Here is a 13,384-nt window from a genome sequence, read left to right as displayed (position 1 = left end):
CATAGTAGTGGGAGTGTTCTCCAACCAGTGCACACCTGCAAACCTAATCACATAAAAAAACAAACAAAAAACCCCCAGAAGAACTACCCTCCATAGTGCACAAGAAAAACAACACAGCAGAGGTGACTAAAAACAAAATGCTCACACCAATGGTGCTGCAAACACTTTATCACTTTATTGATCTTCAATAGACTTGAGATGAATCATGTTTTGACCACAATGGGCCTGCGTCGAGTCTAAAAACAATAACAAAACAAATACATGAACCAAAAATTCATTATAAAGTTTAAAATAAAAAATATAATATACTAAAGATAAAAAGGAGAGATACAAAAAGATAGAGATATCTAAAAACATTTCATGATTGGAAAATATTCAAAAGTAGAGAGATGATGAAAAATCCATGGTCAAACACCCTATTGGTTCTATGATTCATACCACAAATCTAAAAAGAAGATTAAAAGAAAAAAAGTGTTATTGCTATAAATAAAGAAAAACGAGTTAAAAAATGTGAATCAGGTAAAAACGAAAATGGAAACATAAGTGAAACCATCATATTTACCTGAAGACCCCACAGTTAGAGAATGACAGTGATGGGGACCTTCGGTTAACTGCAGTAATTCCACAGAAAAAAAACTTTATCAAGCTGCAAAAGGGGTCCTTTTACCAAGCACAAAATAGGAAGTTAAATCAGAAGGCAGGAGCTGGCAAAGAGAAGGTCCTGGAGCAGGTTTGTAGGGATCCTCATGGCTGCAAGGTACAGAAAGGCGGCGGGCAGGGGGTGGAAAACAAAACTGGACCTCCTGGGAGGGAGGGGCTGCTAGAAAACCAAATACCAGAGCTGAAGGGGATATAGGTGCTGGACCCGCAGGAAGGAGGACAGGGAGGGATGAGGACTAGAGCTGAAGACAGAGGAGGTGGCTCCACGGGGGGAGGGGGGCTGGGAAGGGAGAGATGCTGGACCCATTGGGGAGGGGCTAGAGGGAAGGGCGAGAGGTGCTGGACCCATGATGGGCTGGGGCCTTGGGGGGAGGAAAGGGAGAGAGGTGCTGGACCCATGGGGGGGGCTAGAGGGAGGGGAGAAGCTAGACGCAGAGAGGTATACAGAAATGGAGGAGATATGATGGGAATGGGGGGGGAGCATAGGGACAGGTACAAAAAATAGAAGCTGCATACGGATGGTATGTGGACACAGAGGGGTAATGCCAGACATGGGGGGGGGGGGTATATATGGACAAAGAGGGAAGATACATTGGGGAGAATAGGAACACAGAAGGGAGATGCTGGTCTGGGGGGGGCATAGGGACACAGAGGAGTGATGCTGGATACAGGGGGAGGGGATAGGGACATAGAGTGGTGGTGATGAATGTGGGGAAATGGACACGGGAAATGCTGGACAGGGAAGTATAGGGAACACAGGGGAGTTGCTGGACAGGGAAGTATAGGGGACATGCTGAACATGGGGGAAAAGAGATACACAGAGACAGAAGATGGATGATGAGTGTAGAGAAGAAATACATGTCAAATGGGCAGGACACCCTGGAGAGTGAGTTAAGAGAAGACAGAAGGAAGCAGAAACTGGAGCCTGGGACCAACATCCTTTGAAAATTAAAATGACCAGATAACAAAAAGTCGAATCAAATCCTTGTTAACCGCTAATATCCCCTTTCAGGGGTTCAGTGCAGTTTACATTCTGGGTGAGATAAAAGCCAATAATGTTAGTGTGAAGTATGAGAATAATTAGAGACCGTTGGTGTAATGCATGGGAATAAAAACATTATAGGAAAGGATACTGGGGAGGAAGTCAATGGATTGTTATGCAAGGTAGAAAATTATTTTCTATTTTGTGACTAGAATGTGTCAGATTTGAAATGTGTATCCTGCCAGAGCTGGTGTTAGACATGGCTGGGGCTCAGGGCAGAAATTTGGGAGGGGACCTCAAAGCTCACTACCCCATCATGCCTTTTTCAGCTTCCAGCAGGCTTAGGGCTCTCTTTGGTCAGGGGGCAGTTGTCCTAGTATTTGTGTATTTTGCACAGTATAGGAGGAAATGCATCTCTTTCTATTTCTTTGGTGGGGTATTGGTGTAATATATACCATTTTGGTCAGCTATTATGTATTTGGCATTTGTATTCTGTGTGTGCGAGACTGAGGTATTTTGTTAGCATGAATTTTCTATGTAGTACTCTGTAGTAATTTGGTTTATAGTTTATTAAAATGTGCTATACCACTAACTCACAGAGCACAGAAATGTACAAAATAAAAAAAAAGCATAGAAAAGGAAAAGAGCTAAGTTCAGTTTTCCCAATAGTGGAGGGGATATTTGTAAGGGGGGAGGGGAGACAGATTTAAAAAAAAAAAATCCTTATGTTGGTTGTGATTTATTTTTTTAACGTTCAAATCTTTTATTGACGAAGAAAGGTAAATACAAGTAAACAGAAGCTTCCAAATAAACATAATGTAAATACAACAGGTTTCTTCTTACCATCTTGCATTTGTCAGTACATTTTCTCCCCTTCCCCTCCCCCCCTTTTTTCTTACACATCTTACATTCAATTGGCATTGATTCATGGAGAGAACCACAGCATATTATAATGCCAGCATCACTTAAGAACTAAAAAGCCCTCAGGTCTGCACTCGTGCGTGCCAACATAATGCTTATTAGTAAGATATGTGTCATTCCTCTCTGTGTTATCCCTTCCCTCCCCCCACTCTTGGCTTTCTCACACCATCTATACTCTGGTGCTAACATGAACCTGTATTTCGGTTTAATCTTGCATGCGGGTACTGGTGCCCTCCTTATTCTCTTGACTGACTTTGGTGTTTCTTCTGGAGGGGGGAATTTAAGGTATCAACCAATGTTTATCAAAACTTGCAGATCCTAGGACTTCAAATTCCTCCCCCAGTCCCCACCAGTACTTAGTTAAGTTATGCTGTGTCTAAAGTGTCAGACTGTGAGCCCTTGTGCCTTGATCCCACACCTTAGCTGAGTCCAACGTCGGTGTCGGAAGGCGGCCGGACAACCCCGAATCTTCGCCTGGGAAGGCCGCCGTTCCCTGGAAGTTGAGCCTCCAGGTGCGGGCGGTCTACAGGTCTTCTGGAACCATGCGGGGTTGTCGCCCAGGAAAGACACAGGTGGAAAACAGATACCCAGGAGGAGGTAGTCAGGATCTGGTCCGCTGTCAGGGCAGGCAGCAAACAAGTAATGGTCAGGATTCGGTCCAAAGTCAGGGCAGGCAGCAAAGAACAGAGTCCAAAACAGGCAAAGGTCAAAATCAGGAACAACTACAAGAAGGTCCAACTGCACTGCAACTACCCAGGAACTGAATAGAAGCCGAAGCAAGGCTTTAAATAGTAAGGCAATCAGAGTCAACCATCCTTAGCTGAATCCAAAATGGCTGCCCCCACAGGAGATCTCAAAGGACCAAATATGGGCTTCCTTCCTGTCCTCGTTACTCCAAGATGGCTTCCTAGGGGATGATCTATCCAAAATGGCTGTACCCCTTGAGCTATCCAAGATGGCTGTACCCCTTGAGCTATCCAAGATGGCTACGACTCTTGAGCTATCCAAGATGGCTGCGGCCATTGATCCAACCAAGATGACGGCTGCCAGAAATAAGAAACAGAAACAGACCTCCCTACCTACGACTGATCCTCGTTCCTTTCAGACGGAACTGCGGGATGACCTAGCCAGGAGGAGCGTCGAACAGGTGAGGGACATGACAGTACCCTCCCCGGAAGCCCCTCTCTTCGTCCCGGTCCAGGTTTCAAGGGATACTGGGAGTGGAATTCCCGGACTAACTCTGGAGCATGTATATTGCTAGCCAGTTCCCAGGAGTTGAGCAGGGACTGCCACGATGACCTTGTATATGGCTTCAGTAAGGATACATGAAAGGCGTGGACACGCAGATTCTTGGGTAACCTTAAACGGTAGGTCACAGCCCCTGCCCGTGACTGGACAGGGAAAGGTCCAAGATAACGTGGCGCAAACTTGGATGAGGGCAGCCGGAGTCTTAGGAATTTGGTACTGAGCCAAACCTTCTGGCCCGGGAGGAAGATAGGAGCCCCCCGTCTCTTCCGATCCGCAGTGTTTGTATTTGGCGGCCGCCTGTTGGAGACGGTCTTGGACCTCTCTCCAGATTTCATGGATGTCCCTCAGGGTAGATTGGAGCTGAGATACAAGTGGATCTGCCAGTAATGGAGCTGGCAGCCTCGGATGTTGCCCATAAAGGATGAAGAATGGTGACTCCGCGGCCGAGTGGAGACTGTTGTTGTATGCGAACTTGGCCCATGGAAGTAGCTGAGACCAATTGTCCTGTCGGTCGTTCGAGAAAGCCCGCAGATAGGCCTTGAGGGTCTGATTTATCCTCTCCACCATCCCATTAGTTTGGGGATGGTAGGCAGAGGAAAAGTGTGTAGTCACCCCCAATGTTGACCACAGAGCCCTCCAAAATCGAGACATGAATTTTGGACCCCAATCACTAATGATCCGTTCTGGAAGACCGTGTAGGCGGAAGATGTGTTGTATAAAGTTTGCAGCAAGCGTTGTGGCTGAAGGTAGTGTCTTCATAGGGACAAAGTGCGCCATGCGGGAAAACCTATCCACTACTACCCAGACCACAGTGTTCCCCTGGGAACGTGGGAGATCCATGACGAAATCCATGGAGATCTCTTGCCAAGGTTGAGATGGCACAGGAAGAGGCTGAAGGTCTCTCCAGGGCTTACCCACTGCAGATTTAGTTCAAACACAAGTAGGACAGGAAGCAACAAACTTCCGAACATCCCGCGCCATGTGAGGCCAGTAGAACTGTCGGGAGATTAGATGTAGAGTCTTGTGGTAGCCAAAGTGCCCGGCAAAGGTGGAAGAATGACCCCACTGCAGTATCTTCTTTTGTGCCCCAAGTGGCACCACGGCTCGGCCGGGGAGTGTGGTCGCTAGGACGGGGGCCAGACAAGCTGGATCCAGCATAGGTCGAGGTTCCTCAGAATCTTCCATGCTCTCGAAGACTCGGGACAGGGCGTCCGCCTGAGTGTTCTTTTCAGCTGGGCGAAACACTAGATGAAATCGGAATCTTGCGAAAAATAGCGACCACCAGGCCTGCCTTGGATTTAATCTTTTAGCCTCTTGCAGGTACAAAAGATTCTTGTTGTCAGTGACCACAGTGAAGACATGGTTGGCTCCTTCCAATAGATGTCTCCATTCCTGGAGTGCGTGTTTCAGTGCCAGTAACTCTCGGTCCCCTACCGTGTAGTTTTGTTCTGCTGGGGTGAACTTTCGGGAGTAAAAGAAACACGGAAGCCGTTTACCTGTCTCTGTTACCTGGGATAATACTGCCCCGGCTCCCAGAGACGAGGCATCGACCTCCACCACGAAGGGTTTATTGATGTCTGGACTGCGGAGAATAGGAGCTGTGAGAAAAGCCTTCTTCAAAGTGGAAAAAACTGTAAGGGCTGCAGCAGACCAATCTCAAACCTCTGCCCCTTCTTGGTCATGGAAGTCAATGGTGCCGTAACCTGGGAATAGTGAGGAATAAATTGGTGGTAGTAGTTGGCAAATCCGAGGAAACGCTGGAGGGCCTTGAGACCCGAGGTACCGGCCATTCTTGGATAGCTTGTAATTTACTGGGATCCATCTTAAGGCCCTCAGGGGTAATGATGTAGCCCAGGAACGGGGTAGATTCTTGATGAAAAGCACATTTGCTGAGTTTGGGCCAGATGTGCACACAGATCTGGCGAGAAGACTAGAATGTCATCCAAGTAGACGATCACGGAGACATAGAGAAGGTCTCGTAGGATAAAGTTGATAAATTCTTGGAACACTGCTGGGGCATTGCACAACCCGAAAGGCATAACGAGGTACTCATAATGGCCCTCGTGCATATTAAATGCAGTTTTCCATTCGTCGCCTTGCCGAATGCGAATGAGATTGTAGGCCCCCCGGAGATCCAATTTGGTAAAAATCTTAGCTCCCTGGAGGCGATCGAAAAGCTCTAGTATTAAGGGAAGCGGTACCTATTCTTTATCGTGATGTTATTTAATCCACGGTAATCGATACAAGGTCGAAGTCCCCCATCCTTCTTCGTCACAAAGAAGAACCCTGCCCCAGCAGGAGATGAAGAGGGTCAGATGAATCCCTTCTGCAAATTCTCGTAAATATACTCTCTCATAACTTGGGATTCCTCCCGGGAGAGGGTGTACAGGCGGCCGCAAGGAGGCTGTGTTCCTGGCATGAGGTCAATAGGACAGTCGAACACCCGGTGAGGAGGTAGGACCTCCACCTCCTTGGGGCTGAATACATCTGCAAAGTCTTGATATTGCGCAGGTAGTTCCTCCTGGCGAACTCCTGATGCGGCCACAATACTAGACAAGGATGAAGCGGCCATAACATCCGTAGGAAAACAGCGACCAGAACACTAAGTGCCCCAACAGCTGATCTCTCCGGTGGTCCAGTTGATAGTGGGGGCATGAAGACGGAGCCCACGGAGGGACCCAGGACCACAGGATGAATAGCCTGAGGAAGAACCAGCAGCTGGATCTCCTCCAGATGTTGAGATCCCACCCGCATCTGGAATGGTGGCAAAATGGAGGTAATAGGCATGGGTAGCGGTGACCCCTGGATCGTGGTCACTCGTAACACAGGCTGGCAGGGCATCGAGGGATTTCCCAGCTGCTCAAGCAGTTCTGCACTAATAAAATTCCCACCAGCCCCGGAATCCACCAATGCCTGATTGTTAAGATGCCTATCCTGCCAGCGCAGGGAAATCGGAATAGTAACAAGATTGTCCGGGAGGGGTGAGGATCGCCCCAAGGCCACCCCCTCATGGGGCCCTGGGGTTGTCGTTTCCCGGTCGCGTGGGACATGACTTCAAAAAATGCCCAGCCTCACCACAGTACAGGCAAAGCTTGTTAATCCTTCGGTGGGCTTTCTCAGATGCTGTCACGTCTGTGGCCGTGACCACCCTCAGCCTTACCTTCTTTCTGGGGGTCAGCAGCTCTGCTGGCTACTGTCTGTGTTTAGTTCCTAGTCTGGTCTCCCTCGTGTATCCCAGACCCAGGGTGGGTCCTCTGGATCTTCAGTTCCTGCCTTATCCTGCAAGTCCTGCCGGCCACCTGCACTTCGGAGCTCAACTCCAGAGGAACGGTGGCTAAGTGCAGGTGAAGCTGTTCCTGTTTCGTCTGTTCTAGTTGCCTGCCTTGTACTACTCCAGTCCAGAGTTCCAGTACTGCTCTTCTGTGTTTCCAGTCCCGAGGTGGTCTTGCCTGCCGCTCCGCGGCAGTGGCCCAAGGGCTCACGAACTCCAGTCCTGCCTCAAGGACCTGACAGAATGCCAAGGCCCTCGAGAACGCAACAGATGCTGAAATCTTTGCCTGCCCAGTACCGTGGGTTCCTCAGACCTATGGGAGGACGGTGCTTCCTGAGATGGTCCAGGTCGAGTGGATCATTTCCCGGTCTTGGGAATCGGTGGCTGATTATTCCGCTCTCGTGCTCGCTCCTGGAAGCGTACATCCACCCGAATGCAGAGTGTAATGAGCGTCTCCAAAGTGGTGAGAAGCTCCCGCCCGGCTAACTCATCCTTAATATCACTGTTCAAGCCCTGCCAGAAAACAGCACTGAGAGCCTCTGAATTCCAGTTAACCTCCGCTGCTAAAGTTTGGAATAGAACTGCATAGTCCCCCCACGGATCCACTACCCTGCTGGATCCGTAATAGATTAGCTGCAGCCGAGGAGGGTCGTCCAGGAACATCAAAGATCATTTGAATTGACACAGAAACTCCCCCAGGTCGGACAATAGAGGATCTTGTTGTTCCCACAGGGGTGAGGTCCATGCCAGTGCATGTCCAGAGATGAGTTAGATGATGTAGGCAATCTTCATTGAATCAGAGGGAAACGCCCCTGGATTCATATGAAACAAAATCGAACATTGGTTTAGGAACCCTCTGCATGCCGCTGGGGTTCCATCGAACCGGGGTGGCTCAGGAAGACGGTGGCTCCAGACCCCGGAGTGCTTGCTGAGCCTGGAGGGCCGAGACCTGTGCCCCCACTTCCTGTCAGGCCCCCGACAGCTGATGAAGGTGAGCTTGCTGCTGCTGGAGAGCTTGAGCCAGGCTGGCCAGGTCGGATTTGTCTGTCGAGCTCATGGCTTCAGCTTACTTGTCAGACTGTGAGCCCTTGTGCCATGATCTCACACCTTAGCTGAGTCCAACGTCGGTGTCGGAAGGCGGCCGGACAACCCCGAATCTTCGCCTGGGAAGGCCGCCATTCCCTGGAAGTTGAGCCTCCAGGTGCGGGCGGTCTACAGGTCTTCTGGAACCACGCGGGTTGTCTCCCAGGAAAGACACGGTTGGAAAACAGATATCCAGAAGGAGGTAGTCAGGATCTGGTCCACGGTCAGGGCAGGCAGCAAACGAGCAATGGTCAGGATTCGGTCCAAAGTTAGGGCAGGCAGCAAACAAGTAATGGTCAGGATTCGGTCCAAAGTAAGCATAGTAAGTATAGTAGGTGACGGCAGAAAAAGACCTGTATGGTCCATCCAGTCTGTCCAACAAGATAAACTCATATGTGCTACTTTCTGAAAAATGTCAGGAAGTATATGCTAGATATGATTGAACTATCCCCGAGAAATGCAAGCCCAGAAACCAGAGGCTACCTGCTTCTTCACCTACCCAACTGCAGAAACATAGCTACGTAATGGAAGGAGAAATTGGGCCTTATCTGATAATTTTCTTTCCTACTATTCCAGAGGCCCACCCGATGTTTGAGATGTCTAATCTGTATGACGTAATGGGTCAAATAGTGTCAGTCACCGTGCATGGTTCTTCCTCCATATCTCTTCTCTTCAAGCATTCAAAGATGAGGTCCATATATGTTTGCTCGTCTGGTTAGTGTTAGGTTAGCAAGATGTTTAAGGTGGTTGTGTTTATTATGAGTTTATCCTTACTGCTTGTCTACGTAAATACTGGGAAGCTGGACTGGATGCCAAGAGAGATGTGTTTAAGTTCAACCTGCTGGTTGATGGACACATCTATCCCACAGGTTCTGAAATAGTGGGAAGGACTAATGAAGAGAAAATGATCAGGTAAGACCTAATTTCTCCTTTTTTCTCTTTGCCCCTTATCCATTTTTTGGGGCCTGTCCTGTTTTTCCATCCAGGTCCTTCTGCAATGCAGGTCCCACGGTGTAAGAAACTTCTTTTAAATCAATTATTCTGTGTTATGCTGCCATCACCTGCTCACTTTGCTTCACTTTCACCACTAAGATTGCAAAAAAAACCAGGCTCTCCACTCCTGTGTTGAAGCGCTGCAAAGAGAAGCTACAAAAATGGTATGGAATTTGTGTTACAAGATGTATGAGGAGAGGCTTGCTGACCTGAACATGTGTACCCTGGAGGGAAGGAGAAACAGGGGTGATATGATTCAGACCTTCCAATATTTGAAAGGTATTAATCTTCAAACGCAGCTGTTCGGAGACGGGAGTCGAGTGGAGGAGTGGCCTAGCGGCAGCGGCAGGCAAGACCACCTCGGGACTGGAAACAGAAGAGCAGTACTGGAACTCTGGACTGGAGTAGTACAAGGCAGGCAACTAGAACAGACGAAACAGGAACAGCTTCACCTGCACTTAGCCACCGTTCCTCTGGAGTTGAGCTCCGAAGTGCAGGTGGCCGGCAGGACTTGCAGGATAAGGCAGGAACTGAAGATCCAGAGGACCCCACCCTGGGTCTGGGATACACGAGGGAGACCAGACTAGGAACTAAACACAGACAGTAGCCAGCAGAGCTGCTGACCCCCAGAAAGAAGGTAAGGCTGAGGGTGGTCACGGCCACAGACGTGACAGCATCTGAGAAAGCCCACCGAAGGAATAACAAGCTTTGCCTGTACTGTGGTGAGGCTGGGCATTTTTTGAAGTCATCCCCACGCGACCCGGGAAACGACAACCCAGGGCCCCATGAGGGGGGTGGCCTTGGGGCGATCCTCACCCCTCCTGGACAATCTTGTTACTATTCCGATTTTCCCTGCGCTGGCAGGATAGGCATCTTAACACTCAGGCATTGGTGGATTCCGGGGCTGGTGGACTTTGGTCCTGGGGAACTGAGTTTGATTCCCACTTCAGGCACAGGCAGCTCCTTGTGACTCTGAGCAAGTCACTTAACCCTCCATTGCCCAGGTACAAATAAGTACCTGTAAGCCGCATTGAGCCTGCCTGAGTGGGAAAGCGCGGGGTACAAATGTAACAAGAAAAAAAAAGGTGGTAGAACTAGAGGACATGAATGAGGTTGAAGGGGGGCAGACTCAAGAAAACTGTCAGGAAGTATTTTTTCACGGAGAGGTGGTGGATACTTGGACATGCCCTCCCGCGGGAGGTGGTGGATATGAAAACGCTAACGGAATTAAACAAATGCGTGGGATAAACATAAAGGAATCCTGTTCAGAAGGAATGGATCCTTAGAAGCTTAGTGGAGATTGGGTGGCAGCACCGGTGGTTGGGAGGTGGGGCTAGTACTGGGGCAGACTTCTACGGTCTGTGTCCTGAAATGGTAGATACAAATCAAGGTCAGGTATACATATAAAGTAGCACATATAAGTTTATCTTGTTGGGCAGATGGATGGGGACCGTACAGGTCTTTTTCTGCTGTCACCTACTATGCTACCTGACCTTGATTTATATCTACCATTTTCAGGGCACAGACCATAGAAGTCTGCCCAGTACTAGCCCCACCTCCCAACCACTGGTGCTGCCACCCAATCTCCACTAAGCTTCTGGGGATCCATTCTTTCTGAACAGGATTCCTTTATGTTTAATCCCACGCATTTTTGAATTCTGTTACCGTTTTCATATCCACCACCTCCCGTGGGAGGGCATTCCAAGTATCCACCACTCTCTCCGTGAAAAAATACTTCATGACAGTCAGGGCAGGCAGCAAGAACAGAGTCCACAAAACAGGCAAAGGTCAAAAATCAGGAGACAACTACAAGGACGATCCAACTGCATTGCAACTGCCCAGGAACTGAATAGAAGCCGAAGCACCAGAAGGACTGAAGGCAAGGTTTGAAATCGTAAGGCAATCAGAGTCAACCATCCTCAGTGAATCCAAATGGCTGCCCCACAGGAGATCTCAAAGGACCAATATGGCTTCCTTCCTGTCCTCGTACTCCAGATGGCTTCCTAGGTGATGATCATCCAAGATGGCTGTACCCCTTGAAGCTGTCCAAGATGGATACGACTCTTGAGCTATCCAAGATGGCTGCGGCTATTGAATCCAACCAAGATGACGGCTGCCAGAAATAAGAAACAGAAACAGACCTCCCTATGACTGATCCTTGTTCCTTTCAGATGGAACTGCGGGATGACCTAGCCGGGAGGAGCATCGAACAGGTGAGGGACGTGACATAAAGGGCGCTAAAGTTGAGCAATAAGCTTCTCCCTCGGGAGAGGGAAGCTAGCCCATAAGGGTTCCCACTGCACCTTTTTCTCTCCTCACATGCTATTCTTGACCCACTACAATCTGGTTTTCGCCCTCATCCACTCAAACGAAACTGCGCTTACTAAAGTCTCCAATGACCTATTACTGGCTAAATCCAGAGGTCTCTATTCCATCCTCATTCTTCTTGATCTTGATTTTTCCGCTGCTTTTGACACTGTCGATCACAGCATACTCCTTGATACCCTGTCCTCACTTGGATTCCAGGGATCTGTCCTTTCCGTTTCACATCCTGTTCAAACTTCTTCTACTAACCTATAAATGTACTCACTCTTCTGCTCCCCAGTATCTCTCCACACTCGTCCTCCCCTACACCCCTTCCCGTGCACTCTGTTCCATGGATAAATCCTTCTTATCTGTTCCCTTCTCCACTACTGCCAACTCCAGACTTCGCTCCTTCTGTCTCGCTGCACCCACGCCTGGAATAGACTTTCTGAGCCCCTACGTCTTGCCCCATCCTTGACCATCTTTAAATCTAGATTGAAAGCCCACCTCTTTAACATTGCTTTTGACCTTGTAACCACTCGCCCCACCTACCCTCCTCTCCTCTTTCCTCTTCACATTAATTGATTTGCTTGCTTTATTTTGTTTATTAGATTGTAAGCTCTTTGAGCAGGGACTGTCTTTCTTTTATGTTTGTGCAGTGCTGCGTACGCTTTGTATGCTATAGAAATGCTAATAGTAGTAGTAGTAGTAGTGCGCCTTGAACCGTTGGCCTGGTATACTATCCATATCAACGATTCCACATCTGTCTACTCGCATCTGTTTTATCAGTTGTGCCCGCCACACCTGCAGAGGGGGCTCCTCTTTATATCTCCAAATTGTAAAATAGATGTAACTCCGAAGTATACAGCCATCCTTGCAAACGCCTTGAATCCCTCTGAGGGATCTGTGGAGTATTTAAGATATTAAATAAAAACGGGATCCCTGAGGAAGGTACAGTGGCCATATCCGGTCTATCTCTCGCCCCACCCTTTGCCAGAACCGTACTTGCAGCTCCAAAACATGTGTCCCAATGAGGCTAATCTTTATTTACACTTGGGACAGTCCCCGTTTACTGCAAACCCTGCTCTGAGTGCCCTACGTGTGGATATGTGTGTTCTCATTATCCACCTGTATAATCTCTCTCTCTCTCTCTCTCTCTCTCTCTCTCTCTCTCTCTCTCTCTCTGTGGCACCGAGAGCCTCTGTGTGTATAGGGATTTCAAGAACATCCTGCAATCATCCGCTGAAATCTCGCAATCGAGATCCCGCGACCATCCTGAGCTAACCGGATAAAGTCCAGCTCTGCAGTCATGTCTTTTAACTGCTGATGATGAAATTTCAAAGGCACAGAGAGCTGGGCTCCTAAAGTAAAATTCTCAGTTAGGACCTCGACCACATCCTCTGTCTGATCTGTCCATTCTAGAAAAGCAACATAGTGCTTGAGCTGGTTAATAAGCAAAATGATCTCCTGCCTGGATCTTATATTTCAATTGAAGCTCTGGATAGGAATATATTTTTCCCTCTTCTGTCACTATATGTGCTAAGTATACCATTCCCTTTTTTAGCCATTGCTAAATATGCCGCCCCCCTGGCCTGGCGGGAAAGCTGGGTTGTTACATATAGACAGCCAAGAGGATACCCGGCGCCGAAAAAATGATGATGTTTACATACCCATCTCTCAGGTTTCCCTAGAGCTCACAGCAGTGGATGTATTTTAAAGGCATCCCTAGGCAGTCCACCCCCGATGTGGAGAAAATGACTGAAATGTACTCCTGGAAACCTGGAAATCTCCACGGACATCAATAAGAAATCTGAGGTCCCTCGATACCAGTCATTGATATGTCGCATAGAGCAGGCGACTATTAGAAACTTAATATTTAGGAGACCATACCCCCTTTGTCCCGCGGGGATGCTATTTGTTGG

At 48.6% G+C, this 13,384-nt stretch overlaps 1 protein-coding gene across 1 annotated transcript in view; it reads left to right on the top strand.

Moving 5' to 3' along the window:
- FKTN (fukutin) overlaps nucleotides 1-13,384 on the top strand; it is a 317,697-nt gene that overhangs the window by 157,432 nt on the left and 146,881 nt on the right. The gene's annotated exons all lie outside the window — the stretch shown is intronic.

This window comes from Microcaecilia unicolor, chromosome 2, assembly GCF_901765095.1.
Source record: "Microcaecilia unicolor chromosome 2, aMicUni1.1, whole genome shotgun sequence".
NCBI lineage: Eukaryota > Metazoa > Chordata > Amphibia > Gymnophiona > Siphonopidae > Microcaecilia > Microcaecilia unicolor.
This window is presented reverse-complemented; position numbering and strand designations above follow the sequence as displayed.